Here is a 13,394-nt window from a genome sequence, read left to right as displayed (position 1 = left end):
TTTATTTTTAATTTTTATTGAAATATAGTTGATTTACAATGTTGTGTTTCAGGTGTACAGCAAGGTGATTCAGTGTTTTATATATATATGTACATTGTTTTATATATATGAATATAAAATATATATATTCTCTCTAGATATTTATATATATATTCCTTTTTAGATTCTTTTCCATTATGGGTTATTGCAAGATATTGAGTATAGTTCCCTATGTTATACAGTGGGTCCTTGTTGGTTATCTATTATATATATAGTAGTGTGTATATGTTAATCTCAAAGTCCTAATTTATCCCTCCTCCCCCCCACCAGCTTTCCCCTTTGGTAACCATAAGTTTGTTTTCTATCAGACTAGACACATTTCAATTGCTAAAGAGGCACGTGTAGTAGTGACTACCATATTAGACAGAGCAGTTTTAGATTCTAGAACATACCTAGTTCTTTCCCTTTTTAAAAAAAAATCACAAATAAGCTCTTTTATTTGTCACCATTAAAAGTCTGAATTTTAAACAGATTCTTGGACTGGTGACTCATATCCATCAGCTCATTCGACCTTAACACCTGTCTCATCTCCAGTAGCTTTTCCAAGAACTATTACCTTCACCATGAAGCTCCAGAGTTTTCCCAATTCAAATTTGGGCTTCTTCAGCATTTTTACTTTTCTAACAAAGAATCATGGAGCAGATAAATATATTGGCAAGCTTTTTCTATGCCTTTTCCAGTGCTGTCTGGAATCAATTTATCGACTACTTCTTTCAAGTCATTTATTTGTCTGCTCCTCTTGGGTCATGATTTCCATCATCTTCTTCCAGATTAGGAGGACCTGTCGGTGCTGGGCATAAGAGGTCTTCTGAATCTGATTGTTGCATTGTTTTAGTAAAATGCACACAGAATAGATGAAGCAAATAACCATGGGTAGTCTTCATATCAACATGAGCTTCAATCATGGTCTGCCACTTTTTGACCATGGAGCACATTTTGTCGCAGGTAAGACCCATGCAATGGAAATTAGTCAGGCAGTTTTTGCCCTGAACATCCTCAATAATTGGCTTGAATTTTCAAAATGCAACTTCATCATTCTGCAGATCAGCAAGGCTCACTTCAAAAACATGACCCTTGAGGTCATCAGATGCAATTTTGGTTCCTTGAGTTCTCGTGATTAGTGTTTTCCCAATATTTCTTATATTGAACATAGCTGGTGCTTTCACATCATACCAATCTTTCTTAGAAAATGAGCCAACCACTTTCTTCTTGCCCCCCTATTGGCCACCTTTTGTAAGGTGCTTGTTCTGGCCGACCACCATAGTGCTGCTCAGTGTTCTCTCCCTTCTGATGGCCTCTACACCTGGAGGGTCCTCTGCTTGGATTACTCTTCCTCTAGCTCTTTTAAAAATATATACTATTGGATAAATCATTCATAAAAGATTGTTCACACATATAATGTGGAAACAATATGTAAATATTCACATATATATAATGTATATTCATAGTATAGACATTAACACAATGCAAGTTTATTTCTTGCACATTCAAAGTCTAATGAAGAACACACGGCCCACCTCAGGTTGGTGCAACGTCACTCTGGCCTCTGACACCGCAGGCTCGCCCCGCATTCTGTACCCCTCCCTCCCCCCAGCCTGAGTGAGCCAGAGCCCCTGAATCAGCTGCTCCTTTAACCCCCTCCTGTCTGAGCGAAGAACAGACGCCCTTAGGCAACCTACACACAGAGGCGGGGCCAAATCTAAAGCTGAACCCTGGGATCTGTGCGAACAAAGAAGAGAAAGGGAAATTTCTCCCAGCAGCCTCAAGAGCAGCGGATTAAATCTCCACAATCAACCTGATGTACCCTGCATCTGTGGAATACCTGAATAGACAACGAATCATCCCAAATTGAGCAGGTGGACTTTGGAAGCAATGATATATATATATATATATTTTTTCCCTTTCTCTCTTTTTGTGAGTGTGTATGCGTACGCTTCTGTGTGTAATTTTGTCTGTATAGGTTTGCTTTTCCCATTTGTCCTAGGGTTCTGTCTGTCCATTTTTTGTTGTTGTTGTTGTGGTTGTTTTAGTATAGTTTTTAGCGATTGTTATCATTGGTGGATTTGTTTTTTGGTTTGGTTGCTCTCCTTTCTTTCTGTTTTTTTTCAACCACTTAAAAAATTTTTTAATAATTATTTCTTATTTTTTATTTTAATAACTTTATTTTATTTTATCTTCATCTTTCTTTCTTTCTTTTTCTTTTTCTCCCTTTTATTCTGAGCTGTGTGGAGGACAGGTTCTTAGTGCTCCAGCCAGGTGTCAGGGCTGTGCCACTGAGGTGGGAGAGCCAAGTTCAGGACATTGGTCCACAAGAGAACTCCGAGCTCCACGTAATATCAAACGGTGAAAATCTCCCAGAGATTTCTATTTCAACACCAAGACCCAGCTCCACTGAACGACGAGCAAGCTACAGTGCTGGACACCCTATGCCAAACAACTAGCAAGACAGGAACACAACCCCACCCATTAGCAGAGAGGCTGCCTAAAATCATAATAAGGCCACAGAAACCCCAAAACACATCACCAGATGTGGACCTGCCCACCAGAAAGGCAAGACCCAGCCTCATCAACCAGAACACAGGCACTAGTGCCCTCCACCAGGAAGCCTACACAACTCACTGAAACAACCTTAGCCACTGGGGGCAGACACCAAAAACAACGGGAACTACAAACCTGCAGCCTGCAAAATGGAGACCCCAAACACAGTAAGTTAAGCAAAATGAGAAGACAGAGAAACACACAGCAGATGAAGGAGCAAGGTAAAAACCCACCAGACCTAACAAATGAAGAGGAAATAGGCGGTCTACCTGAAAAAGATTTCAGAATAATGATAGTAAAGATGATCCAAAATCTTGGAAATAGAAGGGAGAAAATACAAGAAACGTTTAGCAAGGACCTAGAAGAACTATAGAGCAAACAAACAGTGATGAACAACACAATAAATGAAATTAAAAATTCTCTAGAAGGGATCAATAGCAGAATAACTGAGGCAGAAGAACAGATAAGTGACCTGGAAGATAAAAGAGTGGAAATAACTACTGCAGAGCAGAATAAAGAAAACAGATGAAAAGAACTGAGGACAGTTTCAGAGACCTCTGAGACAACATTAAATGCACCAACATTCAAATGATAGGGCTCCCAGAAGAAGAAGAGAAAAAGAAAGGGACTGAGAAAATATTTGAAGAGATTATAGTTGAAAACTTCCCTAATATGGGAAAGGAAATAGTTAATCAACTCCAGGAAGCACAGACAGTCCCATACAGGATAAATCCAAGGAGAAACATGCCAAGACACGTATTAATCAAACTATCAAAAATTAAATACAAAGAAAAAATATTAAAAGCAGCAAGGGAAAAACAACAAATAACACACAAGGGAATCCCCATAAGGTTAACAGCTGATCTTTCAGCAGAAACTCTGCAAGCCAGAAGGAAGTGGCACAACATATTTAAAGTGATGAAAGGGAAAAACCTATAACCAAGATTACTCTACCCAGCAACAATCTAATTCAGATTCAACAGAGAAATTAAAAACTTTACAGACAAGCAAAAGCTAAGAGAATCCAGCACTACCAAACCAGCTTTACAACAAATGCTAAAGGAACTTCTCTAGGCAGGAAACACAAGAGAAGGAAAAAAAGTACAATAACAAACCCAAAGCAATTAAGAAAATGGTAATAGGAACATATATATCGATAATTACCTTAAATGTAAATGGATTAAATGATCCAACCAAAAGACATAGACTGGCTGAATAGATACAAAAGCAAGATCCGTATATATGCTGCCTACAAGGGACCCACTTCAGACCTAGGGACACATACAGACTGAAAGTGAGGGGATGGAAAAAGATATTCCATGCAAATGGAAATCAAAAGAAAGCTGGAGTAGCAATTCTCATATCAGACAAAATAGACTTTAAAACAAAGATTATTACAAGAAACAGAGAAGGACACTACATAATGATCAAGGGATCAATCCAAGAAGAAGATAAAACAATTGTAAATATTTACACCCAACAGAGGAGCACCTCAATACATAAGGCAAATACTAGTAGCCATAAAAGGGGAAATCGACAGTAACACAATCATAGTAGGGGACTTTAACACCCCACTTTCACCAATGGACAGATCATCCAAAATGAAAATACATAAGGAAACACAAGCTTTAAATGACACATTAATCAAGATGGACTTAATTGATATTTATAGGACATTCCATCCAAAAACAACAGAATACACTTCCTTCTCAAGGGCTCATGGAACATTCTCCAGGATAGATAAGATCTTGGGTCACAAATCAAGCCTTGGTAAATTTAAGAAAATTGAAATCGTATCAAGTATCTTTTCTGACCACAACCCTATGAGACTAGATATCAATTACAGGAAAAGATCTGTAAAAAATACAAACACATGGAGGCTAAACAATACACTACTTAATAACCAAGAGATCACTGAAGAAATCAAAGAGGAAATCAAAAAATACCTAGAAACAAATGACAAGGAAACCACAATGACCCAAAACATATGGGATGCAGCAAAAGCAGTTCTAAGAGGGAAGTTTATAGCAATACAATCCTACCTTAAGAAAGAAGAAACATCTCAAATAAACAACGTAACCTGACACCTAAAACAATTAGAGAAAGAAGAACAAGAAAACCCCAAAGTCAGCAGAAAAAAAGAAATCATAAAGCTCAGATCAGAAATAAATGATAAAGAAATGAAGGAAATGATAGCAAAGGTCAATAAAACTAAAAGCTGGTTCTTTGAGAAGATAAACAAAATTGATAAACCATTAGCCAGACTCATCAAGAAAAAAAGGGAGAAGACTCAAATCAATAGAATGAGAAAAGAAAAGGGGGAAGTAACAACTGACATTGCAGAAATACAAAGGATCATGAGAGATTACTACAAGCAACTATATGCCAATAAAATGGACAACCTGGAAGAAATAGACAAATCCTTAGAAATGCACAACCTTCCGAGACTGAACCAGGAAGAAATAGAAAATATGAACAGACCAATCACAAGCACTGAAATTGAAACTGTGATTAAAAGTCTTCCAACAAACAAAAGCCCAGGACCAGATGGCTTCACAGGTGAATTCTATCAAACATTTAGAGAAGAGCTAAAACCTATCCTTCTCAAACTCTTCCAAAATATAGCAGAGGGAGGAACACTCCCAAACGCATTCTATGAGGCCACCATCACCCTGATACCAAAACCAGACAAAGATGTCACAAAAGAAGAAAACTACAGACCAATATCACTGATGAACATAGATGCAAAAATCCTCAACAAAATACTAGAAAACAGAACCCAAGAGCACATTAAAAGGATTATATACCATGATCAACTGGGGTTTATCCCAGGAATACAAGGATTCTTCAATATACACAAATCAATCAATGTGATACACCATATTAACAAATTGAAGGAGAAAAACCATATGATCATCTCAATAGATGCAGAGAAAGCTTTCGACAAAATTCAACACCCGTTTATGATAAAAACCCTCCAGAAAGTAGGCATAGAGGGAACTTACCTCAACATAATAAAGGCCATATATGACAAACCCACAGCCAACATTGTCCACAATGGTGAAAAACTGAAACCATTTCTACTAAGATCAAGAACAAGACAAGGTTGCCCACTCTCACCACTATTATCAACATAGGTTTGGAAGTTTTAGCCACAGCAATCAGAGAAGAAAAAGAAATAAAAGGAATCCAAATCGGAAAAGAAGAAGTAAAGCTGTCACTGTTTGCAGATGACATGACACTATACATAGAGAATCCTAAAGATGCTACCAGAAAACTACTAGATCTAATCAATGAATTTGGTAAAGTAGCAGGATACAAAATTAATGCACAGAAAAATTTCTTACATTCCTATACACTAATGATGAAAATATCTGAAAGTGAAATTAAGAAAATACTCCCATTTACCATTGCAACAAAAAGAATAATATACCTAGGAATAAACCTATCTAAGGAGACAAAAGACCTGTATACAGAAAATTATAAGACACTGATGAAAGAAATTAAGGATGATACAAAGAGATGGAGAGATATACCATGTTCTTGGATTGGAAGAATCAACATTGTGAAAATGACTATACTACCCCAAGCAATCTACAGATTCAATGCAATCCCTATCAAACTACCACTGGCATTTTTCACAGAACTAGAACAAAAAATTTCACAATTTGTATGGCAACACGAAAGACCCCGAATAGCCAAAGCAATCTTGAGAAAGAGAAACAGAGTTGGAGGAATCAGGCTCCTGGACTTCAGACTATACTACAAAGCAACAGTAATCAAGACAGTATGGTACTGGCACAAAAACAGAAATATAGATCAATGGAACAGGATAGAAAGCCCAGAGATAAACCCACACACCTATGGTCACCTTATCTTTGAATAAAGGAGGCAAAAATATACAGTGGAGAAAAGACAGCCTCTTCAATAAGTCGTGCTGAGAAAACTGGACAGACACACGTAAAAGAATGAAATTAGAACACTCTCTAACACCATACACAAAAATAAACTCAAAATGGATTAAAGACCTAAATGTAAGGCCAGACACTATCAAACTCTTCGAGGAAAATATAGGCAGAAGACTCTATGACATAAATCCCAGCAAGATCCTTTTTGACCCACCTCCTAGAGAAATGGAAATAAAAACAAAAATAAACAAATGGGACTTAATGAAACTTAAAAGTTTTGCACAGCAAAGGAAACCATAAACAAGGTGGAAAGACAACCCTCAGAATGAATGGGAGAAAATATTTGCAAATGAAGCAACTGACAAAGTATTAATCTCCAAAATTTACAAGCAGCTCAATATCCAAAAAACAAACAACCCAATACAAAAATGGGCAGAAGACCTAAATAGACATTTCTCCAAAGAAGATATACAGAGTGCCAACAAACACATGAAAGAATGCTCAACATCATGAATCATTAGAGAAATGCAAATCAAAACTACAATGAGATATCATCTCACACCAGTCAGAATGGCCATCATCAAAAAATCTACAAACAGTAAATGCTGGAGAGGGTGTGGAGAAAAGGGAATCCTCTTGCCCTGTTGTTGGGAATGTAAATTGATACAGCCACTATGGGGAACAGTATGGAGGTTCCTTAAAAAACTAAAAATAGAACTACCAAACGACCCAGCAATCCCACTACTGGGCATATACCCTGAGAAATCCATTATTCAAAAAGAGTCATGTACCACAATGTTCATTGCAGCTCCATTTACTATAGCCAGGACATGGAAGCAACCTAAGTGTCCATCAGCAGAAGAATGGATAAAGAAGATGTGGCACATATATACAATGGAATATTACTCAGCCATAAAAGAATGAAATTGAGTTATTTGTAGTCAGGTGGCTGGACTTAGAATCTGTCATACAGAGTGAAGTAAGTCAGAAAGAGAAAAACAAATACCATATGCTAACACATATATGTGGAATCTAAAAAACAAAAAAAAAATGGTCATGAAGAACCTAGGGGCAAGACGGGAATAAAGACGCAGACCTACTAGAAAATGGACTTGAGGACACGGGGAGGGGGAAGGGTAAGCTGGGACAAAGTGAGAGAGTGGTAGTGTATATATGGACATATATACACTACCAAATGTAAAATAGATAGCTAGTGGGAAGCAGCCACATAGCACAGGGAGATCAGCTGGGTGCTTTGTGACCACCAAGAGGGGTGGGATAAGGAGGGTGGGAGGGAAGGAGATGCAGAGGGAAGAGATATAGGGATATATGTATGTGTATAACTGATTCACTTTGTTATAAAGCAGAAACCAACACACCATTGTAAAGCAATTATACTCCATTAAAGATGTTAAAAAAAAGTAATAATTAAAAAAAAAAAGTCTAATGAAGATCAAGTAGGTCTCTGCCATTTGGGAAAAAGAGGTATGGAGAGTATGTAGGATGCCTGTAAAGGCCAGGCCTGGAAAATTCCGTTGCCTTAATTCAGTCATATAACTCCTCCCAGAGGCAAGGAAAGCCAACAAATGCAGTCTTCCTGTGTATCCAGATAGAGAAAATGCTGTGATGAATACATATCACTATCTCTGAAACAATTTTATACCTTTTATTCCTAATTTTTTGGTTAGCATCCATAGAACAGTATTAAATAACAAGCATGATTTAAGTCTTATTTCTGATTTTAATGAAGATTGTTTTCAACGTGTCTCCATTTAACAAGACGACAGATTTGTGGAAGAGATTTGTTTATGTCATCATACTAAGGAACTTTTTATCTCTTTTTTGTTAATAGGTTTTTATTTATTTAATGAGTGATACAAGTTGACATTTATCAGCTATCTTCTCAGCAATTGTGGAGATAATAACATAATTTTCTTTTCAATAGCTTAATTGTGAATAAGATTTATTAGATTTCTTAGTGTTGAATGACTTTTTCTTCTAGAATAAAGTCTAACATTATATATACATTATATATATAATTATATATAAATACACATAATGTTTTTGAAAAGATGGATTCTGGCTGCAGTTATTTTATTTAAGAGTTTTGCATCGATATTCAGAAGCAAGATTGAGCTACTTTTTAATTATTTTTGTCAGATTTCGTAATTCATAAGTGACTTTCAGAGCTTTATCTCTTTCTCTAGTTTCTTGAGCTGTTAAAGTTACACCTAAGTTAAATGATTCTGCAAAGAGAAAAAGAATTCCATTGTGCTTGGCCAGTTAATGCTGTTGTGGGTCTATATTTCAAGCACATTACCACCGGGCCTATCAATATTCCCTGCTGGCAGTATCCATCATATCTTTGATTATAACTATAACATTTAAAAATTTTAATAAGAATATTTTTATTACTTCCATGCTCTCTTTCTGGCCCTCAGTATGCTCTTTTATCATAGCAGTCTGCTCTTATTTACTGCTGCTATATCCCTGAAATTATATCAAAAGTAAAAAATTGATTTTTTAAAAAATGCCTCTCCAGTTTTCTACATTTCCTCTGCTTTTAGTGAGGGTGTTTCCTCTGCTTCAGTGAGCTAAATTGTTTACCTTCTCTCTCTTTTGAAACCGCTGATTCTACTAGTGTATTCAATCTTTACCATTTATCTTTGTCAATGTAGGTCTAGATAAAGCAGTACTCCCGGCTGATAGAAGTCCCTGCAGTACTGGTTGAGGTCTGGATATGTGTTTCTCTGGGCAATGTTGGACCAATGGGTGGCAAACATTTCAGGACATGTCTTTGGTGTCCGTGGGTCAACATGTAGGGTCAGCGCTCCCCTTTTCTGCCCTCCTTCCCCACAGTGAGGAGGAGGATGGCTATAGGGTCTGCAAGTTTCTCTCTGGATATAGTGAGTGAGAATGTACAAATAACCTCTCCACTATACTGAATGGGATTGAGTATAGCATTCTGAGTCCCTCTGCCACCATGAATCCTTCTGTAAATTTTATCTTAGGTGTACTGAGTAATGTCTACATGATGGACAACTTTTGTTTCATAGTTGCTCTCCCCACATTTGTTCTGGTAATCGTTCCCTCTCTTTCTTCGCCAATGTCTCTTCTACCCCTCCAACCATATTAGGGGTTCATATTATTAAAGGTTGTTTGTCACAGAAACTTGCCTATCTCTCTCCCATGTGTAGTCTCAGTAGTGGGCATGTGACTAAGTCCAATGTAAATTTTGGTTTGAATAAATCTATCATGAGACCTCACCAACCTGGCCTCGTTAATGGGTTCAAAGGTGGAACAGTGATCCAAGCCAGAGTCAATCAGAGTTTTTTGAAGTAGATCTTGGATAGTCAAGCTGTGAGCTTAAAGGATGTAAATGGCCAGCTCTCTGATCACAGGGAGAAAATCTAGGCAGCAAAAAGAAGCTGATGTGCTGGGAGAAACAGAGTTGTAAGTACTTGGTTCTGGTCACAACATTTCCTGGAGGATTGAATTCCTGCTTTCCCTCAGCTGTGCAGTGCTTCACATATTGTGAGCTACCCAAATAGACCCCTTCTTTGCCCATGTCAGTTCCAGTTGGAGTTTTTCCTTTGAACAAAGAGTATAAACATTCTGAGCATGGGTATATATATTTTCTGCTCCTCACCTATTTCATCCTATGGAAATCTGATTCTCTAAGTGGGACCCTTGCTGATTTCCAGGGCTTGGACAATATTTTCCTTTCTACATTCATGGAACTGCCTCAGCAGCGATAGCAAGAGGGACAGAGTCAATGTCGTGCTGAGATCACTGTCTTGGAGATACATATCTGGATCCATTTTTTAAACTTTCCTTCTGTGTTAATTTTGTTTCCTTCTTCATTTGTGACTCAGTTCTCATTATTTTCTTCCTCCTTCTGAGATATGAGCTGATTTTCCACACACACACGACAATCAGGATATAGTGAAGAAATTCAATGTGCATAGTAAAATATAATAGGATTTGTAAAAAAAAACAATGTGTAATAGGGCATCATTAGCATACAAATATCTTAGAAAAAAATTAAATGTCTAGTGACTTCAGCAATTAAGTTTTTGGTCTGGGACAAATCTCAGGCACTCTCTGAGAGTCTGGTGTGATCTGGGCACACACTCGCTATCCTGGATTAGACTCCTGGGAAGTCCCTGTACTTTGGTGCAAGTCAGTAATTTGACTGATCTTTTCCACAGATCCTTTGACTTCCATTTAAGACTTGAAAAAAGTATTCCATTATTATAGCAGCTAGAAATTCTCCTTCATGTTGGTAAGTAAAAACTATCCTAGGAAGGGATGAAATTGGGGTTACAATCTAAAGTACTGTCTTTGTTCTTGAGAAAACAATTTTTTCCCCAAAAAACCTATGAGAAAAAATTAGAATGCTTAATCTTTTCTGATAACATACTTGAGCAGTTTTTTATTTGAAGCAGAACTTTGTTCATCGGATGCTTTTATAATTGATAACATTTTTTTTTTTGATAAGGTTGCATAAATTTCAACCAGTCTTGATACTGGCCTTATAACCTTTAACTACACATCCCTTTCATGTTCCTTCTCTAACAATCCTAACTAGACACTTTTCTTTTTTCTATAACCACCCCAGTGACCAAAAGAATCTTTGAACCATCTTTCTCTCTCTGGCTAGTTGCTTTGCTCCAAGTCGAAAACAAAACTGATGTGTGCCCACACTGAATCTATCTGAGAGGTTTGCTCTAACACACTGTAAAACTTACATTGGGTGAGAAAAGCCAGGCAGCCTGGGTTTCCCTGGCTCTTCTCTCCCTTTACATCTTTGACAATGTTGCCTAGCCCTACACTTCAGTGCTTACACTTACCTCCAATATTGAGCCAATTTTCTAATTTAGAGATCCCTATCTTATTTAGTAATCACTCTTTTACAGAGCAGTCTCTGAGAACTCTCTGACATGTTACACCTCTGGATGCATCACCTAATCTTTCACTGAGTTGTTCTCTGTGCATGTGGTATAACTCTCAGTTGGCTGCAAACTTCTTTGATGCCTCTGGCAGCCCTTTGGTGGTAATAATGCTAATATTAAAAAGCCAACATGGAGGGTATATTATGCTCCAGACACAATGCTAAGTAATTTACTGGCAAAGTATTTAGAACACTGCTTAGCACACAGTAAGCCATTAATAAAGATTTGTTATTAGTACTATTTATAGTCCTATGAACTTGGTACTATTATCTTCATTTCGCAGATAAGGAAGCTGTGAGTCACAGAGAATTACATAACTTGTACAGGGTCACTAGAGCTCATGAAGTGGCAGAGACAGAACTTGATCCCAGTCTGTTTGACACCAATATCTATCCATGTTCTTAACCATTACAAAACATTTGGCTAAATACTCCCACACTAATCAATCTGATTTTTGCAATAATACCCTTGCAGTCTTCAGAGCAGTGTAAGTTATACTCAAGACAGGTTTTACTTTGGAATTCTTTACTCTTTTAAAATTCAACTACCTCATAGATACACGGAATAAGGCACAAACATTTTTATCTCCCTGGAGAGTTTCATTTTGAAATTTCAAGGCCATTGAAATATGTGTCCTTAGGGAGAACAATGAGTTTTTCAAAACTTCTAAGTTGCTAAGGAACTGAATTTTTTTCATCTGTTAATATGGTACTTCAGTTAGCTCCTTTAGTTATATTTTCTTCAGTAGTTCTCAGCCACCAATACCTCATATTTGCTCTCATAGAAACAACTAGACTATGACAAGGGCTGGGCAATATCAAAAGTTCATGGGTATATTTATAATATAAATAATTAATAATAGTATTAGAGACTCAACCTTGATGGTCTAATGCATCATACTTCTTAAAATTATTTCATTTGATACTCAGAACTGTTCTGTGATGTAGTGGCCTTTCTCTTAGTCACGTTGCCGGATGTTGTCGTCTAGAGTTCTAGAGAGGACTTTCCTCCCCTTCCCATCTCCCTTCTTTCTCCTCCTCCCTCCTAAACTCCTCCTGCCCTTTCCTTCCTTGGCCCTCTGAGGGCTAAGCCTGCTTGAAAGGAAACGAGGATAGCCAGACCCCGGGGCTTGGAGCCCTCTCAAAGGCTCCTGGATCCCTAGGGACCAGTCGGGTGACAGTCTCAACCCAAGCAGCTGGGGTGTCATAACCCTTTCCACTTAAGTAGCAGCACGGCGCCCCGACCCCGTCCCTGGAAGCTGCGTAACCCTGGGCTCCACCCACCCCTCGGGCCGGAACCGGCACGTTTGTCTCCCGCCGGATTCCCACTGGAATGAACGAGTGGACTTAACGGCGACTACGGATGCTAGAGGCGCCTGGCGAGAAAGGTGTCATTGAGAAGAAAGTTGATTTCTACAGGGACTGCGGTGGGCGGCGGCGGCAGCCGCGCTCCACCTGGGGCTGCGCGGTGGCTCACGTGTGCGCTGGGCCCGAGGACGCGCCGGCGGCGGGATTCGAACGCCGAGCGGAGCTGCGCCCCGCGGTCTGGTCGGCGCCCGGCGGCCCAGGTCCGAGTGGGAGGAAGCGGCGCGCACAGCTGGCTTCCGTCGGGCTGAGGCCTCCCTCCCCGCCTGCTCCCCTCTCTCCCGCCTCCCGCCCCAGAAATTATCTCAAGCGTTGCCAGTGCGATTCCAGAGCCCCACTCGGGTGGGTTCTTTTGTTTCTTTGTTTTAATGACAGTTCCCAGCCCTTCGGCGTGTCATGCGCGACTAATTCTCTGGCTCTTTTGAAGGCAACTGGGGTGATATTTCTTCTGCATCATCCTTTTGGGGATAATTGTTTACGCTGTGACGTCAGCCGGATTGATTTTTCTCTCCTGAATGAGAGAGAGAGAGAGCGCGAGAGAGGGTCACAGATGTGTGCGGAGGCCACAGATAACTGACATTTGGAATTCC

General features: G+C 38.8%; 1 protein-coding gene and 1 pseudogene across 1 annotated transcript in view; one reads left to right on the top strand and one right to left on the bottom strand.

The window, feature by feature from the left end:
- Positions 1–502: 502 nt before the first annotated feature.
- Positions 503–1,301, bottom strand: LOC133088509 (small ribosomal subunit protein eS1-like; annotated as a pseudogene).
- An 11,484-nt stretch (positions 1,302–12,785) lies between these two features.
- The window catches only part of SGIP1 (SH3GL interacting endocytic adaptor 1), a 235,658-nt gene continuing 235,049 nt past the window's right edge, over positions 12,786–13,394 (top strand). Inside the window, exon 1 of the mRNA XM_061184056.1 lies at positions 12,786–13,146. The gene's annotated coding sequence lies outside the window, so the exon portion shown is untranslated. The remainder of the gene's footprint in view (positions 13,147–13,394) is intronic.

This window comes from Eubalaena glacialis, chromosome 3 (assembly GCF_028564815.1).
Source record: "Eubalaena glacialis isolate mEubGla1 chromosome 3, mEubGla1.1.hap2.+ XY, whole genome shotgun sequence".
In the NCBI taxonomy this organism is placed as follows: domain Eukaryota; kingdom Metazoa; phylum Chordata; class Mammalia; order Artiodactyla; family Balaenidae; genus Eubalaena; species Eubalaena glacialis.
The sequence above is the reverse complement of the archived record's forward strand: the minus strand, read 5'-3'. Positions and strand labels throughout refer to the sequence as shown.